Source organism: Aegilops tauschii, chromosome 4 (genome assembly GCF_002575655.3).
Source record: "Aegilops tauschii subsp. strangulata cultivar AL8/78 chromosome 4, Aet v6.0, whole genome shotgun sequence".
In the NCBI taxonomy this organism is placed as follows: Eukaryota; Viridiplantae; Streptophyta; class Magnoliopsida; order Poales; family Poaceae; genus Aegilops; species Aegilops tauschii.
Genome location: NC_053038.3, coordinates 346,596,430 through 346,619,006, shown reverse-complemented (window position 1 = coordinate 346,619,006; position 22,577 = coordinate 346,596,430).

Sequence of the window (22,577 nt, the reverse complement as noted above, 5' to 3'; positions counted from 1 at the left end):
GAGATCCACCGGTTTTGACACCAACATTGGTGCTTTCATTGAGAGTTCCACTGTGCCGTCACCATAAGGTTTGATGGCTCATTCGATCATCGGCAACGATGCGATCCAGGGTGAGGTTTTCCTCCCCGGACAGATCTTCGTATTCGGCGGCTTCACACTGCGGGCCAACTCGCTTGGCCATCTGGAGCAGATCGAAAGCTACGCCCCTGGCCATCAGGTCGGGTTTGGAAGCTTGAACTATACTGCCGATATCCGCGGAGACTTGATTTTCGACGGATTCGAGCAGATGTCAGCTGCGCCGCACAGTCACGACAGGTATGACTTGGCTCTACCGACGGACAGTGTTCGGGAGATCCCACCTGCAGCTACTCCGGCCCTCGATCCGGAGCAGATTGCGCCGTTCGAGGACGGGTGGATGGACCCCGCCACGGAGGCCGCACACTCAGCGGCGATAGAGCCGAATACTGACTTCACCTCTTGTGAGACCCGTGTTGCCGGATACTTGGATTCGTCCCCGGCCACAGGCTCCGAACCGCCTGCGTTAGTGCCAATCGAATCTGATTGGGCACCGATCATGGAGTTTTCCTCCGCGGATATTTTTCAGCACTCGCCCTTGGGCGATGTGCTAAATTCATTAAGGTCTCTCTCCTTGTCAGGAGGCCCTTGGCCGAATTATATCCGGCTCGAACGGGAAGCGGACGACGAAGAAATTCGTTCCCCACCCACCACCCACTTAATAGCCACTGTCGATGATTTAACCGACATGCTCGATTTCGACTCCGAAGACATCGACGGTATAGACGACGATGCAGGAGAGGAACAGGAACCACCGCCCACAGGGCGCTGGACAACCACTTCATCACACGATATATATATGGTGTATACACCCAAAGAGAACAATGACAAGGAACGGAAGGATGCAGCGAAGGATAGCTCCCTCGAGAAGCAACCAAAGCGACGGCATAGGCGCCGCTCCAAATCCCGCCTCGGCAAAAACAGCGATAACAGCGCAAGAAAAAATAATACCCCGGTCGACTCCAGAGGAAACGACGACCACACGGACCCAGGGACAGAGCAGGATGAACCAGGGGACGGCGAACACAGTACGGAGCCGCTGTCCGATCACGGCGACGCCAAGGATAAAGCTCATCAACCTCTCTCCGGAGAGGAAAACAATCCGGACGACGATGCACACATCATCCCGGAAAGGCACTTGGAACAAGAGAACCTCCATAGAAGGCTTATTGCCACCGCGAGGAGTCTGAAGAAGCAGAAGCAAAGGCATAAGGCCGCGTAGAATACGCTCAACAGTAGATGGAACAAAGTGCTCGACACTGAAGAAAAGTACGGTGGCAGTCACCACACAAAGAGCTATCCAAAGCGCAAGCTGTTGCCTGAATTCGATGATGAGGCCTTAGAGCCTACACGGCCGAAAAATAAAACGGCCGACCGGTCGGACCGACCACCTCGTGGTCGCGATAGGGCGGCTAACGAGGCCGCACATAAGTCAGCACACGATTCATGCGAGGACTTGCATCAAAAAGCCGGCGTGACCAGATCCATCTACGGATCTAGGAAGCGCGCTCCAGCGCAGAATCAAAACCAAACACTACAACCCTCAGAACGCCATGACACATCCAAATACAGGGGTGCCGCGCACCCCCTATGTTTCACCGATGAGGTGCTGGATCACAAATTTCCAGAGGGATTCAAACCCGTGAACATAGAGGTGTACGACGGAACGACAGACCCTGGGGTCTGGATTGAGGACTTCATCCTCCATATCCATATGGCTCGCGGAGACGGTCTCCACGCCATCAAGTACTTGCCCCTCAAGCTGAAAGGACCAGCTCGGCATTGGCTGAAGAGCCTCCCCGAAAACTCAATTGGAAGTTGGGAAGAGCTTGAGGATGCTTTTAGGGCTAATTTTCAAGGGACTTATGTCCGACCTCCGGATGCAGACGATTTAAGTCATATAATTCAACAGCCCGGAGAGTCAGCCCGAAAGCTTTTGGAATAGATTCCTCACTAAGAAGAATCAAATCGTCGATTGCCCGGATGCCGAAGCTTTAGCAGCTTTCAAGCACAGTGTCCGGGACGAATGGCTCGCCCGACACCTCGGCCAAGAAAACCGAGGACAATGGCAGCCCTAACAAGCCTTATGACCCACTTTTGCGCGATGGAAGATAGCTGGCTGGCCCGTAGTAGCACCAGCGACCCAGGCACATCTGAAGTCAGGGATGGCAATGGAAAACCACGACGCAGTAAAAGCAAGCGTCGAAATAACGAAGACAACCCAGACAACACGGCGGTAAACGCCGGCTTTAGGGGCTCTCGACCCGGTCAACGGAAAAAGCCTTTCAAAGGCAGCAGAGATGGACCGTCCAGCCTAAACTAGATTCTAGACAAATTATGTCAGATTCATGGCACCTCTGATAAACCTACAAATCACACCACAGAGAATGCCGGGTCTTCAAGCAGGCCGGCAAGCTAAACGCCGAACACAAGGGGAGGGAGACAGCAAGTGAAGACGAGGATGAGCCTCGCCAGCAAAACACTGGGGGACAGAAAAAGTTCCCACCAGAGGTCAAAACAGTGAACATGATTCACGTGACGAAGAGGAGGAGCAAACACGCACTCCGATTCACGTGACGAATTATCGGTTTAGTTTGGCCTACTAGATTGATCTTTCTTGCAATGGGAGAAGTGCTTAGCTTTGGGTTCAATCTTGCGGTGCTCGATCCTAGTGACAGAAAGGGAACCAACACGTATTGTATTGTTGCCATCGAGGATAAAAAGATGGGGTTTATATCATATTGCTTGAGTTTATCCCTCTACATCATGTCATCTTGCCTAATGCGTTACTCTGTTCTTATGAACTTAATACTCTAGATGCATGCTGGATAGCGGTCGATGTGTGGACTAATAGTAGTAGATGCAGAATCGTTTCGATCTACTTATCAGGGACGTGATGCCTATGTTCATGATCATGCCTAGATATTCTCATAACTATGCACTTTTCTATCAATTGCTCGGCAGTAATTTGTTCACCCACCGTAATATATGCTATCATGAGAGAAGCCACTAGTGAAACCTATGGCCCCCGGGTCTACTTTACATCATATAAGTTTCCAATCTACAATTCTAGTTTACTATTTATTTTGCAATCTTTACTTTTCCAATCTGTAAAACAAAAATACCAAAAATATTTATCTTATTATCTTTATCAGATCTCACTTTTGCAAGTGGCCGTGAAGGGATTGACAACCCCTTTATCCCGTTGGTTGCAAGGTTCTTGATTGTTTGTGCAGGTACTAGGCGATTTGCGTGTAGTCTCCTACTGGATTGATACCTTGGTTCTCAAAAACTGAGGGAAATACTTACGCTACTTTGCTGCATCACCCTTTCCTCTTCAAGGGAAAACCAACGCATGCTCAAGAGGTAGCATTAGACAATTGAAACGTAATGCTTATATGATTGAACACTTGAGTGATTATATGTCTAGAGTTAAAGGTGACCTTAAACTTATTAGTAAACATGCTTCTATGGTTACCACTCAGGTAGAACAAGTGCTTAAAGCACAAGATGATTTGCTCAATGAATTAAATAATAAGAAAAATGATAATGCTGTTAGAGTTGTGACTAGAGGGGGTAGAATGACTCAGGAACCTTTGTATCCTGAGGGCCACCCTAAGAGAGTTGAGAAAGATTCTCAGAGAACTAATGTTGATGCACCTAGTCCTTCTAAGAAGAAGAAAAAGAAAAATGATAGGACTTTGCATGCTTCTAGTGAACCTGTTGTTGACACACCTGAGAATCCCAATGATATTTCTAATTCTGATGCTGAAACACAATCTAGTAATGAACATGAACCTAGTGATAATGTTAATGATGATGTAGAGATTGAAACTGCTGTTGATCTTGATAACCCACAATCAAAGAATCAATGTTATGATAAGAGAGACTTCATTGCTAAGAAGCATGGTAAAGAAAGAGAACCATGGGTTCAGAAACCCATGCCTTTTCCTCCTAAACCATCCAAGAAAAAGGATGATGAGGATTTTGAGCGCTTTGCTGAAATGATTAGACCTATCTTTTTGCGAATGCGTTTGACTGATATGCTTAAAATGAATCCTTATGCTAAGTATATGAAAGATATTGTTGCAAATAAAAGAGAGATACCGGAAACTGAAATTTCCACCATGCTTGCCAATTATACTTTTAAAGGTGGAATACCTAAGAAACTAGGAGATCCAGGAGTACCAACTATACCATGCTCCATTAGAAGAAACTATGTTAAAACTGCTTTATGTGATCTTGGAGCCGGTATTAGTGTTATGCCTCTCTCTTTATATTGTATACTTGATTTGTATAAGTTGACACCTACTGAAATATCTTTGCAAATGGCCGATAAATCGACTGCTATACCTGTCGGTATTTGTGAGGATGTGCCTGTTGTGGTTGCAAACGTTACTATTTTAACGGACTTTGTTATCCTTGATATTCCCAAGGACGATAGTATGTCGATTATCCTTGGTAGACCTTTTTGAATACTGCGGGGGCTGTTATTGATTGCAACAAAGGCAATGTCACTTTTCATGTTAATGGTAATGAGCATACGGTACACTTTCCGAGGAAACAATCTCAACTCCACATTATCAATTCTATTGGAAAAATTTCAACGATTACTATTGGAGGTTTTGAATTCCCTCTTCCTACTGTCAAGAACAAATATGATATTCTTATTGTTGGGGACATGCATATCCCCGTTGAGGTAACCTAGTGTTATTCGAAAATTCTCCGGTTTCATGCGATTCGGAAAGAGTTTGTTAACAAGACTTGATCAACCTTGTTAGTGGATTCCTTTTGATGAGCACGAGATGGATGAACTTAGAAAGCACAACTCTCTGTACCCTCCTTTTACTTTCTGTTATTTAGATTAAATAAAGCAAAAATAGTATTTTCTGTCTGTTTTCTGAGTTATCCTTGCAATACAAAATACCCCGAAAATAAAAGTTCTCCAAATGTCCTGAAAATGAAATATGAATTGTTGTAGAATATTTAAGAATATCTGGCACTGAGAACACACCAGGGGGACACCATCGGGCCACGAGGGTACAGGGCGCGCCCACCCCCCTGGGGCGCGCCCCCTGCCTCGTGGGCCCCATGTGGACCCACTCCACTTATTCCAGCACCCACTCACTTCGTCTTCCTCCAGAAAAAATCCTCCCATAGCTCAAACCCGTGTTCTAGCTCATCTGGCTGTCATTTTCGATCTCTTTGCTCAAAGCTCCATTCACAAAACTATTTGGGGGGATTGTTCTTCGGTATGTGACTCCTCCAATGGTCCAATTATTTTTTGTTCTAGTGCTTTATTTATTGCAAATTTTTATTGCTAAGGTGACCCTGTTATTGAGCTTGCATGTCAAATTTATATGGTCCAAAGTAGTTTTAATGCATGATATAGCCTCTAAGCACTTGTGGGATTAGTTGCTATCAATCTTGTTGAGTTTGGTTTACTTTTATTTTGAGTCACTAACAATTTCAGAAATTTTTCAGAGAAAGAAAAATGTTTAGGAAATTGTACCAAGGTGGTTCCTCAAGGAAGCAAGGACCAAGGCTCGCGATACGTGAGCCGGACGATGAACCACCGAGGGAAGCTCAAGTGCGGCCTTCTGAATGGTCGTCAGAGGAGTTTATGGTCCAAGCAGGTATCAAGGATGAATTTGACGTGTATGTGCGCAATGCTGATCTTGAGGACTTCGTGTCAGATAAGTGCTTACAATAGTGCGCACTAACTGATTCATTTGTGGGGAGGTTTAAATTTACATCCTCGTGCAATTCTCACACTGTTTTATTTGATCTTTATGATAAATCATATACCATGGACCTAGAAGATTTTAATACTGCTTGTAAACTCCCGCAGTGGGGCAATGTTAGTGAACCTCGCAAATCTGAATATAAAGACTTTCTTGCTAGTATCATTGTGGGGGAATCTAGAGAAATCACACAAGCTACCATAGGGAGCATTCGTTTCCCTTCCATACTTATTTTGCTCTCTTTATAGGTAGATGCATTAACGGTAAAGATGAGGCTTGTCACATGTGCGTTCCAGATCTTTGTGTCCACAAGAGTGCGGTATTAGGTGATAAACAATATAACTTGGGGGCCATTGTTGCACGAAGGTTGCACCTTAACGGTACAAGTGGAGATTTGTTTGGTGGAATTTATGCAACTCGTGTAGCTAATTATCTTGGTGTACCCATACATGAAAATGATATGAAGTTGCCTCCTGCTTATTTAGATTATAGTGCTATGGTTCGCCATCAGTTTCTTGAGAGGAATGAACAGTTCCTCCAGTACTGACTAATCTTTGACAGAAGGCGCACTGTCCATGTTACCCTCCCTGCTCCTACTTTCTTTAACTTTCAGGCAAAAAGGAGATATGTTATAACCAGGGAGGAGGCGAACGAGCATGAGAGGATGACGGAGGCAGCTCGCCTCCAAGCTGCAGCTCTTGAGGCAGTAGCCGCTGCATCTCAGTACGACCCCAGCTACAACTTTGGATATCCGCCAGGCCAGCAGTGGCCATAGACCAACTTAGGCCAAAAGCCTAAGCTTGGGGGAGTACGTATTTCCCACTGACATTACATTCATGTTCACACACTCATGCCAGTTGTTGGTGCTCATACTTTTTCATTGTACTATACATGCTAGTTTATTTTCTTTCCTAAGCCTTCTTCTTGTGTGTTTGAAAAACTTTAAGAAAAACCAAAAAAAATTAGTTGTAGCTTTTAGTTAGTTTACTTTCCATGCCTATAGTAGTAGTACGTAAAAGAAAACCCAAAAAGATTTCTCGTTCTTTATTTCTTTTCTTTTCTTTGGGGGTCGAGAGGAGAAGACCATGATGAAAATGTTGAGTGGCTCTCATATGCATTATTGTTGATTTAACCAAGAGCCCATATTACCTTGTCTTCTCCCATGTATCAAATGCTTGCAGATTCCAACTTAGTCCAATGCACGTGCACTATTATTATTATCCACACCATTCGGTCGTGCGAGTGAAAGGCAATAATGACGATATATGATGGACTGATTGAGATGAGAGAAGCTGGTATGAACTCGACCTATCTTGTTTTTGTAAATATGATTAGTTCATCGTTCCTGATTCAGCCTATTATGAATGAAACATGTTTGCAATGACAATTAGAGATTATAGTTGCTCATGCCATGCTTAATTTGCTAGGAGTTTATAATGGTTTACCTTGAGTGCCAACATGCTATTGAAATGGTTGTGATGTGGTATGATAGGGTGGTATCCTCCTTTGAACGATTCGAGTGGCTTGACTTGGCACATGTTCACGCATGTAGTTGAAACAAAATCAACATAGCTCCACGACATTTATGTTCATGGTGATTTATATCCTACTCATGCTTGCACTCATTGTTGATTAATCTTAATGCATGTTCATGACTGTTGTTGCTCTCTAGTTGGTCGCTTCCCAGTCTCTTTCTAGCCTTCACTTGTACTAAGCGGGAATACAGCTTGTGCATCCACTTCCTAAAAACCCCCAAAGTTATTCCATATGAGTCCACCATACCTTCCTATATACGGTAATTAGTTGCCGTTCCAAGTAAATTTGTATGTGCCAAACTCTAAACCTTCTAATGAAATTATATTTTGTATGCTCGAATAGCTCATGTATCAACTAGGGATGTCTATATCTTCCATGCTAGGTGGGCTATTCTCACGATGAGTGGACTCCGCTCATCAATCACGAGAAAATGGCCGGTAACCGGGATGCCCAGTCCCATGCTCAAATCAAAATAATTGCAAACAAAACTCCCCCAGGAGTTGGAGGCACCCGTTGCTTCAGACAAGCCATGGATTGATGTTTGTTGGTGGTGGGGGAGTATAAACTTTACCATTCTGTTTGGGAACCGCCTATAATGTGTGTAGCATGGAAGATATCGAGATCTCTTGGTTGTTATGTTGACAATGAAAGTATGCCACTCAAAATATTATTTATCTCTATTTCAAAACTCGAGCTCTGGCACCTCTGCAAATCCCTGCTTCCCACTGCAAAGGGCCTATCTGTTTACTTTTGAAAGTGCGTTAAGTCGACTAGAGGGGGGTGAATAGGCAATTTTTATGAATTCTTCACTGAGGAATTTCAGGCTGAGGAAATTCCTAAGCGAAGAACTACTTGCAGCGGAATAAGTACTCAGATGCATACATGACATAACATAAACATGGACATCATGATGAAATGAAAACAGACACAGAGTACAGAAAGCGTAAGCACAGGATAAAACAGGATGAAGACAAATAGACTGAAGAAATTGAACTGAGGAAATTGAGAAAGTCTTCAGTCAAAGTCTTCAAACAGATATGAACAAGCACACAACACAGTAATGAGGAAATGGAAGGGTTTAGGAAATAGAACCAGTTAGCTCGGTGAAGACAATTGTTTGGTAGACCAGTTCCAACTGCTGTGACAGTTGTACGTCTGGTTGGAGCAGCTAGGTATTTAAACCTAAGGACACACAGTCCTCACCATATTCTCCTTGAGCTAAGGCACACAGACCTCGCCCAATCACTCGTGGTAAGTCTTCAGGTGACTTCCAAACCTTCACAAACTCGGTCACTCAGCGATCCACAATTTCCTCTTGGATGCTCTAGACCATGATGCCTAATCGTCTGGAAGATGCACAGTCTTCAAAGGTACCAAGCGTCGGATCCACACAGGATCAACTTCTTCAGCGATGCTCAATCACTTTGGGTTTGTAGGTGTCTGGGTTTGGGTTTTCCTCACTTGATGATTTTCGCTCAAAGTCCTCGAAGGATGGGATGCTCTCAACGACAAGTGTGAGTTTCTCTCGGAGCAGCCAACCAGCTAGTGGTTGTAGGGGGCGGCTATTTATAGCCTAGGGAGCAGCCCGACATGATAAGACATAAATGCCCTTCAATAATATGACCGCTAGGTGGGTAGATATTTTGGGACAGCTGGCGCATAGCATAGCAATGGTCGGAAATTTGACTATCAAATTCCTCGGGGCTATCATGATCCTCACTTGTAGCGAATTCCAAACTCCTCAGTCAGAACAAATTCCTCAAAGACTAGAAGAACTTCGTCTCTGTCACTGAAGAAATTGACTGAACTGTATGAGATTCCCAATGGCTTCACTCGAAGGGATTGGTAGGTGTAGGATTTTGAGATGAGCATCACTTGGAAACTTTTCCTTAGTTTTTCCTCGACCCCTTTAACAGTATGGTGTTTCCTATGACTTAAGAAAGAGAAAATGAAACTACGAAAACAAAAGTCTTCACGCTTCATGTTCCTCGCATGAATACCAAGTCTTCAGGGTCACACCAATTTCTTCATCTTCAAAGTCTTCAGAAATTGTTCAGAAATTCTTCAGAAATCCAATGTCTTCAGTTGAAGACATTCATTTTTAGGGGTCGACTTTCTCTGTAATTATCAAACTCCTCATAGACTTATAGACCGGTGTACACTCACAAACGCATTAGTCCCTTAACCTATAAGTCTTCAATACACCAAAATCACTAAGGGGCACTAGATGCACTTACAATCTCCCCCTTTTTGGTGATTGATGACAACATAGGTTAAGTTTTCAGCGGGGATAAATATATGAAGTGTAAATACTGATATTGAGGAATTTGATTGCAAGATATAGAAGAACTCCCCTCAAGATGTGCATAGTGAGGAATTTGCTTTTGCAGCAATGCACATTTTGAAAAGAGTAGAATCATGGATATCTCCCCCTATATCTTGTAATTCATACACACATTTAACATATGATATGAATAATTTGAAAAGCATGATGAAATATGGTGACTGATGAAATTCAGCATGCGTGCATTAACATATATGAGGAAATAGCATGCAGAAGAACATAGCAAGAGTATCAGACCACCATCGGGTTTAAGATTACAACTCGATCCAACAAAGTTATCAAAAGAACGAGAGTTGTAACTTAGCAAAAAAAGCCCATATATAGACCCGCTTGAAGACTAACTCAAATTTCTCCCCCTTTGTCATCGAATGACCAAAAGGGACGAAAAGTGAGGACTAACGCCCCTGAAGAATATCATCATGAAGTCGATGGAGGAGCATGATAATCCCCAAGTGCAGGGAATCATCGTAGCAATTCCCAATGGTGGAAGTGATAAGTATGGAGTGTCGAACCCACAAGGTGCTAAAGGTAAGATCAATATTATCTCAAGTCCTATCTGCCACTGATACGACTCAATGTACACTGAACGTTTGCTTCCAACTAGAAACGAGAAATAAAACTACGTTGTGGGTATGAAGAGGATAACTTTGCATGATATCGGAGAGCTAAAACATAAAAGTAGGTGATGTTATCATAAAGTTAGAATATATTACTAAATATTATAAATAGCGAGTGTGGAATAATGATGGGTCAGTGTATGGAATTATCCTAGGCAATCGTTAACAAGACCGGTAGTCGTCATTGCAATTTCATATGAGGGAGAGGCATCAGCTAACATACTTTCTCTTCTTGGATCATATATATGCACTTATGATTGGAACTCTAGAAAGCATCCGCAACTACTAAAGAATTAAGGTAAAACCCAACCATAGCATAAAGCATCAAGTCCCCTTTATCCCATACGCAACAACCCCCTTACTCGGGTTTATACTTCTGTCACTCAAGCAACCCACTATAAGTGAATCATGAACGTATTGCAACACCCTACAGTGGGAATCCCTCACGCTTGTGCGACACGGAGGGCACAATAGGACAACATCAAAATAAAACATACAACTCATACCAATCTATATCATCAATCAACCCAAAGACAAAGGATATTGATACGTCCATTTTGCATCATGCTTTTATATTGATATTTATTGCATTATGGGCTGTTATTAAACATTATGTCACAATACTTATGCCTATTCTCTCTTATTTTACAAGGTTTACATAAGGAGGGAGAATGTCGGCAGCTAGAAAAGGAGCAAATATTAGAGACCTATCCTGCACAACTCCAAAAGTCCTGAAACTCCATGAAAGTTGTTTTTGGAAATAATAAAAAATACTGAGTGGAAGAAATAACAGAGGGGGCCCACACCCTGGCCACGAGGGTGGGGGGCGCGCCCTACCCCCCTGGGCGCGCCCCTGCCTCGTGGGCCCCCTGTTGGCCCTCCGGTGCCCATCTTCTGCTATACGAAGTCTTTCGTCCGAAGAAAAATCATAAGCAAGCTTTCGGGATGAGACTCCGCCGCCATGAGGCGGAACCTTGGCGGAACCAATCTAGGGCTCCGGCGGACCTGTTCTGCCGGGGAAACTTCCCTCCGGGAGGGGGAAATCATCGCCATCGTCATCACCACGCTCCTCTCATCGGGAGAGGGCCAATCTTCATCAACATCTTCACCAACACCATCTCCTCTCAAACCCTAGTTCATCTCTTGTATCCAATTCTTGTCTCTAAGTCTGGGATTGGTACCTGTAGGTTGCTAGTAGTGTTGATTACTCCTTGTAGTTGATGCTAGTTGGTTTATTTGGTGGAAGATCATATGTTCAGATCCTATATGCATACTAATACCCCTCTGATTATGAACATGAATATGCTTTGTGAGTAGTTACGTTTGTTCCTGAGGACATGGGATAAGTCTTGCTATTAGTAGTCATGTGAATTTGGTATTCGTTCGATATTTTGATGAGATGTATGTTGTCTATCCTCTAGTGGTGTTATGTGAACGTCGACTACATGACACTTCACCATTGTTTGGGCCTAGAGAAGGCATTGGGAAGTAATAAGTAGATGATGGGTTGCTAGAGTGACAGAAGCTTAAACCCTAGTTTATGCTTTGCTTCGTAAGGGGCTGATTTGGATCCATATGTTTCATGCTATGGTTAGGTTTACCTTAATACTTCTTTTGTAGTTGCGGATGCTTGCAATAGGGGTTAATCATAAGTGGGATGCTTGTCCAAGTAAGGACAGCACCCAAGCACTGGTCCACCCACATATCAAATTATCAAAGTACCAAACGTGAATCATGTGAATGTGATGAAAACTAGCTTGACGATAATTCCCATGTGTCCTCGGGAGCGCTTTTCCTTATATAAGAGTTTGTCCAGGCTTGTCCTTTGCTACAAAAAGGATTGGGCCACCTTGCTGCACTTTATTTACTTTTGTTACTTGTTGCTCGTTACAAATTATCTTATCACAAGACTATCTGTTACCTATTATTTCAGTGCTTGCAGAGAATACCTTGCTGAAAACCGCTTATCATTTCCTTCTACTCCTCGTTGGGTTCGACACTCTTACTTATCGAGAGGACTACGACAGATCCCCTATACTTGTGGGTCATCAGATATCTACTCAAAACATCATAGGATGGCAACACATCATTGGATCATAATATGTGGCATAAAGCACCATGTTCAAGTAGGGATTACATGTAACATCCCAAAATTCTAAATTTTGGAATGTTATAATAAACAGATAGATTGGATTGATTGCTTGATTGATTGACTGAAAGTGAGTGGAATTCGAAATCTTTTGAAAGTTAAATGAGAGGGAATAAAAGGACTTTCCCAAACTTTCATTTTTGCTTTTATGATCTCCATGAATTCAAATTCTTTTCACCACAAAACCCTGGAGAGAAGATGACATGACTTCTTCCATTTATTTAAATGAAAGGGGTGTTGAAAATATTTGAATTTCATTTGAAAATATTTACAATTTTGAAACTTTATGCAACTCAATGATTTTCACGAGCGAAGATAAAATGACTTCTTCAAAACATATGAAATAGGAGTTGGGAGTTTCAAAGGATTTATTCAAAGTCCCATTGAAATTATTTTTCAATATTGGAGTTATTTGAGTTTTATTCAAATTATTTTTCTCCAAAAATAAAATATACAGAAAATAGGGTAACATGATTCCCTACATCAGAAAATTGGAGAAAAATAATTTTGAAATCATTTTGGTATTTTTAAAATGATTTTTATTGGATTTTATTAAGGCAGTAGCACTGTTTGATTTATTAAAATTTGTGTGGATTTTATTTGACTTTACAAAAATGTCCACGTTGTAGGAAATCTTTTTCTGAAAATTTTGATATATTATATGCCTATATAATATTTTTAATTATTTCATTTTATTATTTTCTTTGTCTGAGAAATGTTTTATAAAAAAAAACCCTCCGCCGAACTGGGCCGGCCCAGCACCCAGCCAGGCCGCGGCCCAGCCAGCCCGCGTAGGTCACCCCCGAGCTCCGCTCGGTCTCCCGCACCCGCACGGCATTGCCGCCGCCGTAGGCCGGCCGGACTCCCTCCGCCGCCTCTCCTCTGCCCCCTCCCGCACGCCACCGCGCCGCCCTTTCCCCCTTAAATAGCGCCGCCCCGGGCCCCCTCTCTCTCTCTCTCTGCCCCGCCGCCGCCTCTCCCGCATCTCATCGCCGCCGCGCCACCACCGCTCGCCTGCGCCGCCGCCCGTGCCTTGCCCCGCGCCCGAGCCGCCGCGCCGGAGCCACGTCGCCGCCCCCGCCCCTCGTCGCGAAGCCGAGCCACTGCGCCGGAGCCCGCCGTCGCCACTGCCCCGCCTCGCCGGAGTTTCCCCGCCGGCGCCGGACCGCCGCGAACTGGTATAAACCGTGAACCGCCCCGGTTTATTTTTTTATTTGTTTTGGTTTTATTAAGAAAACCTAGTTCTGTTTTTTAGGTTTTTCTAAACAACGAACATTCACTGTTTAGAACTAGTTAATGCACGTTCACTATTTAGTTTTTTTCTTTTTCTGTTATTTATGGCCAGGGACCTAGTAGCAATTTTTTCTTACATAATAGCCCCTGGTTTTCAAACACTCATAACTTTTCACCCGTTTGTCCAAATCCAACGAAACCAATGCCCACTTCCTCGTTATGATCTCCTCTATCCAGTAAAACAACTTAAACATGTTTTTGAAAGTTTTAAAATTTGAATTCAAACTGATTTGTATTCAAACTTCTTTTGATCATAACTTGAGTTTCGTAGCTCCGTTTGAGTTGATTCTTTTTGCAAATCGAAGCTCTTGACCTAAACTTTCTGATAAGGCCAAACTCACATAATTTTGGTACTGTTGGAAATTGTTTTATGTTGCAAGAGTTATTCGCTTGGTTTTGATGTTTTACGAAGTGTCTTCTTCGTTCTTGTCGATCTTCTGAGTGAGTGCTTATGTGTGGTTACTATTGCTTGCTTGCGATAGATCGATCAGAGTGCGACGAGTAGATCTATCCAGAGTATTGAGTGCGAATCATCTTCATCAACATTGCAGGCAAGTTCACACTTTGATCATATTCCTTTCATACCTAGTTTTTATGCATTAGATTCAATCCTCAAACATTGCATGGTTAGGATCAAAATTAAACTGTGGGTATTGGGAAGTAGTTGAGGTAGTACCTATTACCGTTTCATTTATCAAACCCTTGGGAGTTACTTCTACGTTGCTTTTATTATTGCCAAGCTATGCTCGTAGACGTGGATCTGGGTTTGAGTGATATTCATGACAGATGTGAGATGTTTATTAATGGTTCAACTTAAGGTGGCAACTAAAACTCACATCTGGGTGGATTGAGGCACCTGGAGAACCCAGTGTTGCCTGTTTGTATAAGGACCGCCACCCAGGCTCAAAGGGATCATAAGATTATTCATGCTGGAAACTTCCATGTGCAGCCGCAAGCTATTATGGGCTCTAGCATAGTTGAGTAAGTTGTGGGAAACCTTTCCATGATGGGCTAGCAGATGTAGGGGATTGTAGGTGTACCGGCCTATCTATCGGTTAAGGGGACCTCTTCGGAAAGACTGTGTCTCGGTCATCCGTTTCTCAAACATCATGCAGTGCGAGAAATCCAACGGAGGAGATCGAGTCTTGTGGGGAAAAGTGCGCAAACCTCTGCAGAGTGTATAAACTAATCATGATTAGCCGTGTCCCCGGTTATGGACATCTTGAGTATCTAGTTCTTGGATTATCCCGTTGATCTCATCATGTTACTTTTAATTAATATTGTTGGGTTAATGATGATACTTAATTGGGATTGAGATGCTGTCAACCATTTCAATGTTTCACAACCACCATGATAGTTAAATAAAATTTATTCCTTTGTAGTAGGGAAAAACTGGCTTTCCGCAAAAACATTATAACCATAGAGCTTTTCCACCATCCATATATGCATGTAGTGATAGCCTTTGTTCATCATTTCTCTATGGTGTGAATTTGCCAGTACATTCAATGTACTGACCCGTTTTCGGGCTGCAACGTTTCATGTTGCAGGATATCTTACGACGAGTAAGAGATACGTTAGGGTTACGATTTCTACACTCAACTTTGCCGTTGGTGTTGATGGGAATCCACAACCTTGTTACTTCCGCTATTTGGATTGAGGTAATAGTATTTACGTTACTTTATACATGTGATTTACCTCTGTTATAAATCCTCGAGTACTGTGTGTGTCAGCATACCGATCCAGGGATGACACTTAAGCACAGAGAGTTGATCCATTCGGGTCGGGTCGCTACAAGATGGTATCAGAGCACATGTTGACTGTAGGACGTGACCCTAGAAACTGGCAAGCCCATAGGAAGGATTTTCTCTAAAACTTTCCTTTTCAAAAAGATCTTTTACCTCTTTTCTTTTCCGAGTCTTATTCAAATATTCCCTTTTAGTGAGACCATACCCTTTTTCCCTTTGGACCACTCGAAGATTCGACGGATGAGACCACTTCAAGAAGTACAAGATATCGGACAACTAAGACCATTTTGGAATGAAGAGGATTTTACCGTGCATTATGATAATGGAAATTACAACGGTTGAAGACTCCGAAGACTGGGAGAATTTGAAGGCTCTGAAGAATTACCAGATGTGTATGACCTAGGAAGGTTACCCTTATGGAACTTGGCAGACTATCGAAGCTGTCAATACCCGAGATCAAGGTGTATCGGAGAAAGACCGAAACATGGAGAGTTAGAAACTCAAAAGTTCTGTCAAGGAAAACCCTAAGGCAGGAGATATCAACTATGGAGAGATAGCTCATGGAAATGACAAGAGCAGAAACACGGCTATCCATGATGTTATCGTCCGCTTATGCTATTGTCACCGTGCGGACTTAAGTATGCAGATGCATGGAGGGATTGGATGGTAGAAGGCTGATGGAGCACCTATCAGCAAGATGAAGTTTTAACTTTAGACCGGTGTATCACCAGGATCCGGAGTATTACATCAAGAAGTTTAGGATGGACCTGCAGGAAGCTGTATTTGACAAACAAGTGTTTCGTGAAGAACTCAGAACCCAGAAACTGAAAGTAGCCAAGCAGGGAAAGCAAAACCTCAAGATAACGGAGACTCGCCAGGAGCTGAAGGACAATAGGATCATGGTTCATGTCAAGGATGTTGAAACCCAGAAGTTTGGAATGCAACTCCAGAAATTTAAAGGACGTCACGAGAGACTTCGCGTCAACAGAGATGATTTGGCAAAAGAACTTGAGAAGGACAAGCATGATTGCAAGAAGCCATCGGAGACATGAACAAGACTTGAAGAGTTTGGCGACGTTGAAGACTTATTGACCTTTAGAAGACCAAACCCCTGTTATACCTACGTTAGATGCGACGTTTGTGAGCTGTCATTTGTTTGTTGTTTTTCCGACAGCCACAATAAAAATCTATCTTTTCAAAACTTTTGTTTGTATTGTGTGCATCCCTATCGACCTCTCTTATCTCACCCCAAACCCATGGACCCAACAGAGGATGAATGGAGATGAGCTTGTATTTTCTGGACCGATGAGTCAATTGGAGACGGACCGATGGATTCAGAACATGGAGGATCACATGAAGAATAACCCTATAGTCGGAAAGGATATGACCCGGCATGCTCTTCAATGTTTTGAAAGAGGTGCTGCTACTTGGTGGAGGATGTACCAAACCATCAATGGATGGCAAGAAGTAACCACTTGGAAAGAATTTAAGTGGACTCTACAAAGATCTCGTCTTGTGTCCCAGAAATTGAAGCCTTATGGAAAGGATATGAAGAAACCTTGTGCATACAAGCCTTGTGGAGAAATAGGACACAACCATAAGGAACACAAGGATGAATGCCCTAATTGTGAAGGAAGTCACCCAGCTGAAGAATGCCCAACTCGGCAGATCACTTGTTTCTTGTGTGAAGGGACTACCCACTACCCTGCTCAGTGTCACATCTACCCCATGGTACAAAGGACCATCCAGCAGAAGAAAGAACCAATGAAAAGAGCCCTCATGGAAATTTTAGAGGAATCTGTGATGAAGGAAGAGGTGGAGGACACACCCAAAGAAGAACCAATTAAACACTGCACCAAGTCATGCTATTCATGTGGAGAAGAAGGACACATCTCCCAAAATTGTCTGAATGGGGATTTAGTAGAATTCCCGACAGAGGAAGTAGAGTATGACCCACAGGAAATAGAAGCCCTGATTGGAACTGAAAAGTCCAGGAAGAGAAGTAAATTGGATCCCAGGAACAACCCAATTTCTACAAAGAGAGACCTGAGTCATATCACATGTTTCAGGTGCAAAAATTCAGGACACTACCACAATGATTGCCCAAAAGGGAAGATGAGGATCCCAGGAGGCTATATAATCACAAGGAAACCTCGAGATATGTCAGAAGTAATATGTTTCCATTGTAATGAAGCAGGGCACTTTGCCAGAGAATGCCCCAAGGAGACGAAGACTTGTGATAAATAGTTGAGTGCAACAAGAAATGTAGTACTAGTGTGGACATTTCTTTTATTAGTGAAGTGTCGGATTGAGGCATGTAATGGAATGCAGGAGATTGTAATAATTTGAGAATCAATAAAGTTAGCATCATTGGTATTGATTTGGATTCTATGAGTTGTTACTCTATGAAGAAAGATTTCGACCATTTTCAAGGATATGAGAAATATGGTCTATGGAAGATTGTGCATTTTAAAGGTGGTAGTACCCCGTGAGGAAACTTGACCCTTGGAAAAAGGTAATGATATTCCACGAAGCGGATTTCGAGCAAAATAAGTATGAGTTTTATCTCGATATGTTGGATACCCCGAGAATATGAGGGTATGGAGTATTATTGGATGTAAAGGAGGTAGTCTATGAAATTGGAGACGGAGCATGTTTTCGTGTGTTCCGTCTACGAGGAGTTAAATGATTTGGAGTTAAGGAAAAGTTAGCCCCGAGATTTGTAGGACCATACCGAGTTTTGGAACGTATGGGAGAAGTGGCCAACAAGCTGGAGTCACCCGAAGGACTGTCATGAGTTCATGATGTGTTTCACCTTTCCCCAGTTGAAGAAGTGCCATGCAGAGATGGCCAATATTCCCCTGTAAGGACGCTTGACCCTGGAAAGGATAATGATGTTCCACGAAGTGGAGTATGGACTTCATAGCATAAGTTTTTTTATCTCGGTATGTGGGATATTCCCCGAGGATGAAGAGATAAATTACTATTGGATATAAAAGAGGTATGATGTTGGAAATATGTATCAATGGAAATTCGATGATGAGTCTGAGTAATCATGTCCTAGTGGTGCCAATAGAAGGAAGGAAGACAGTACAATTGGATGGATTTAAGAATACCAGGAAGTTGGATGTTGGATTAAGGATCAGTTACCCAATGATAAATTCAAGGAACTACAAGTGATAAGATGGGCCATAACCCTCAGGCCCCAGGACCTGCCAAGAAGCAAGCACACTCTTGTTGAATGAAAAACCCCGGAAGAAGTTACGATTTTATCGACAGACGATTTTATAGGAGTAACGCAAACCTGAGAGTTGTGAAGGAACGATAGATGTTTGTTTGGCTTGCAGAATCCATGGATTTATCCGAACTTGGTTCGTCGACAAGAGAAAATTCTGCAATGCTTGCAAGGATGACCGAGTGTTAGAATGCGAGATTCGCTAAACCATATACAAGGTAATGATTTGGGTGCGGGATGGATTGATCACCATACCGACTTACTCTTATTGTTCGCCTTGCTATACGGGTTGGTAAATCTGAGTGACTTGCCTATAGTAGAGTGACGACGATTTAAACCTTGTTTAAACCTTAGAATGGTATAGGTATTGTCCCTTGTACACGGCAGTTGTTGCCAACCGTAGGTTATACGGTGAGGTTCAACCCAGACCCATTTCCTGCAGGAGAAACCGTAAATTGTTGACCACCAGGAGATGTCGATAGTTGTTTAGTATTGGCGCCTGACCCGTCAGCTAAGAAGACCCAGTCATGGAAGAACCATACCAAGATGAAAGGATACAAAAGAATTGAGGAAAAGGTTATGCCACCACCGGAAGAGCCAGAGAAGGAATTTTCCGAGAATCTGAGAAGACTGACACTGTCAACAACAAGGATGGAGTATACGAGTTTTGGTGGAACCGTGACAATGTTTCTAAGGGTGGTAGCACCCCATACCCCTGAGATGATTGATGGATTTTGAGGAGACCCCCAAACCCTAACCTATTTCTTTCTAGCCTCTCCGAATCTCGAGGACGAGATTCATTTTAAGGGTGGTAGGTTTGTAACATCCCAAAATTCTAAATTTTGGAATGTTATAATAAACAGATAGATTGGATTGATTGCTTGATTGATTGACTGAAAGTGAGTGGAATTCGAAATCTTTTGAAAGTTAAATGAGAGGGAATAAAAGGACTTTCCCAAACTTTCATTTTTGCTTTTATGATCTCCATGAATTCAAATTCTTTTCACCACAAAACCCTGGAGAGAAGATGACATGACTTCTTCCATTTATTTAAATGAAAGGGGTGTTGAAAATATTTGAATTTCATTTGAAAATATTTACAATTTTGAAACTTTATGCAACTCAATGATTTTCACGAGCGAAGATAAAATGACTTTTCAAAACATATGAAATAGGAGTTGGGAGTTTCAAAGGATTTATTCAAAGTCCCATTGAAATTATTTTTCAATATTGGAGTTATTTGAGTTTTATTCAAATTATTTTTCTCCAAAAATAAAATATACAGAAAATGGGGTAACATGATTCCCTACATCAGAAAATTGGAGAAAAATAAATTTGAAATCATTTTGGTATTTTTAAAATGATTTTTATTGGATTTTATTAAGGCAGTAGCACTGTTTGATTTATTAAAATTTGTGTGGATTTTATTTGACTTTACAAAAATGTCCACGTTGTAGGAAATCTTTTTCTGAAAATTTTGATATATTATATGCCTATATAATATTTTTAATTATTTCGTTTTATTATTTTCTTTGTCTGAGAAATGTTTTATAAAAAAAACCCCTCCGCCGAACTGGGCCGGCCCAGCACCCAGCCAGGCCGCGGCCCAGCCAGCCCGCGTAGCTCACCCCCGAGCTCCGCTCGGTCTCCCGCACCCGCACGACATCGCCGCCGCCGTAGGCCGGCCGGACTCCCTCCGCCGCCTCTCCTCTGCCCCCTCCCGCACGCCACCGCGCCGCCCTCCCCCCCTTAAATAGCGCCGCCCCGGGCCTCTCTCTCTCTCTCTGCCCCGCCGCCGCCTCTCCCGCATCTCATCGCCGCCGCGTCACCACCGCTCGCCTGCGCCGCCGCCCGTGCCTTGCCCCGCGCCCGAGCCGCCGCGCCAGAGCCACGTCGCCGCCCCCGCCCCTCGTCGCGAAGCCGAGCCACCGCGCCGGAGCCCGCCGTCGCCACTGCCCCGCCTCGCCGGAGTTTCCCCGCCGGCGCCGGACCGCCGCGAACCGGTATAAACCGTGAACCGCCCCGGTTTATTTTTTTATTTGTTTTCGGTTTTATTAAGAAAACCTAGTTCTGTTTTTTTAGGTTTTTCTAAACAACGAACGTCCACTGTTTAGAACTAGTTAACGCACGTTCACTATTTAGTTTTTTTTTCTTTTTCTGTTATTTACGGCCAGGGACCTAGTAGCAATTTTTTTCTTACATAATAGCCCCTGGTTTTCAAACACTCATAACTTTTCACCCGTTTGTCCAAATCCAACGAAACCAACGCCCACTTCCTCGTTATGATCTCCTCTATCCAGTAAAAGAACTTAAACACGTTTTTGAAAGTTTTAAAATTTGAATTCAAACTGATTTGTATTCAAACTTTTTTGATCATAACTTGAGTTTCGTAGCTCCGTTTGAGTTGATTCTTTTTGCAAATCGAAGCTCTTGACCTAAACTTTCTGATAAGGCCAAACTCACATAATTTTGGTACTGTTGGAAATTGTTTTATGTTGCAAGAGTTATTCGCTTGGTTTTGATGTTTTACGAAGTGTCTTCTTCGTTCTTGTCGATCTTCTGAGTGAGTGCTTATGTGTGGTTACTATTGCTTGCTTGCGATAGATCAACCGGAGTGCGACGAGTAGATCTATCCAGAGTATTGAGTGCGAATCATCTTCATCAACATTGCAGGCAAGTTCACACTTTGATCATATTCCTTTCATACCTAGTTTTTATGCATTTGATTCAATCCTCAAACATTGCATGGTTAGGATCAAAATTAAACTGTGGGTATTGGGAAGTAGTTGAGGTAGTACCTATTACCGTTTCATTTATCAAACCCTTGGGAGTTACTTCTACGTTGCTTTTATTATTGCCAAGCTATGCTCGTAGACGTGGATCTGGGTTTGAGGGATATTCATGACAGATGTGAGATGTTTATTAATGGTTCAACTTAAGGTGGCAACTAAAACTCACATCTGGGTGGATTGAGGCACCTGGAGAACCCAGTGTTGCCTGTTTGTATAAGGACCGCCACCCAGGCTCAAAGGGATCATAAGATTATTCATGCTGGAAACTTCCGTGTGCAGCCGCAAGCTATTATGGGCTCTAGCATAGTTGAGTAAGTTGTGGGAAACCTTTCCATGATGGGCTAGCAGATGTAGGGGATTGTAGGTGTACCGGCCTATCTATCGGTTAAGGGGACCTCTTCGGAAAGACTGTGTCTCGGTCATCCGTTTCTCAAACATCATGCAGTGCGAGAAATCCAACGGAGGAGATCGAGTCTTGTGGGGAAAAGTGCGCAATCCTCTGCAGAATGTATAAACTAATCATGATTAGCCGTGTCCCCGGTTATGGACATCTTGAGTATCTAGTTCTTGGATTATCCCGTTGATCTCATCATGTTACTTTTAATTAATATTGTTGGGTTAATGATGATACTTAATTGGGATTGAGATGCTGTCAACCATCTCAATGTTTCACAACCACCATGATAGTTAAATAAAATTTATTCCTTTGTAGTAGGGAAAAACTGGCTTTTCGCAAAAACATTATAACCATAGAGCTTTTCCACCAGCCATATATGCATGTAGTGATAGCCTTTGTTCATCATTTCTCTATGGTGTGAATTTGCCAGTACATTCAATGTACTGACCCGTTTTCGGGCTGCAACGTTTCATGTTGCAGGATATCTTACGACGAGTAAGAGATACGTTAGGGTTACGATTTCTACACTCAACTTTGCCGTTGGTGTTGATGGGAATCCACAACCTTGTTACTTCCGCTATTTGGATTGAGGTAATAGTATTTACGTTACTTTATACATGTGATTTACCTCTGTTATAAATCCTCGAGTA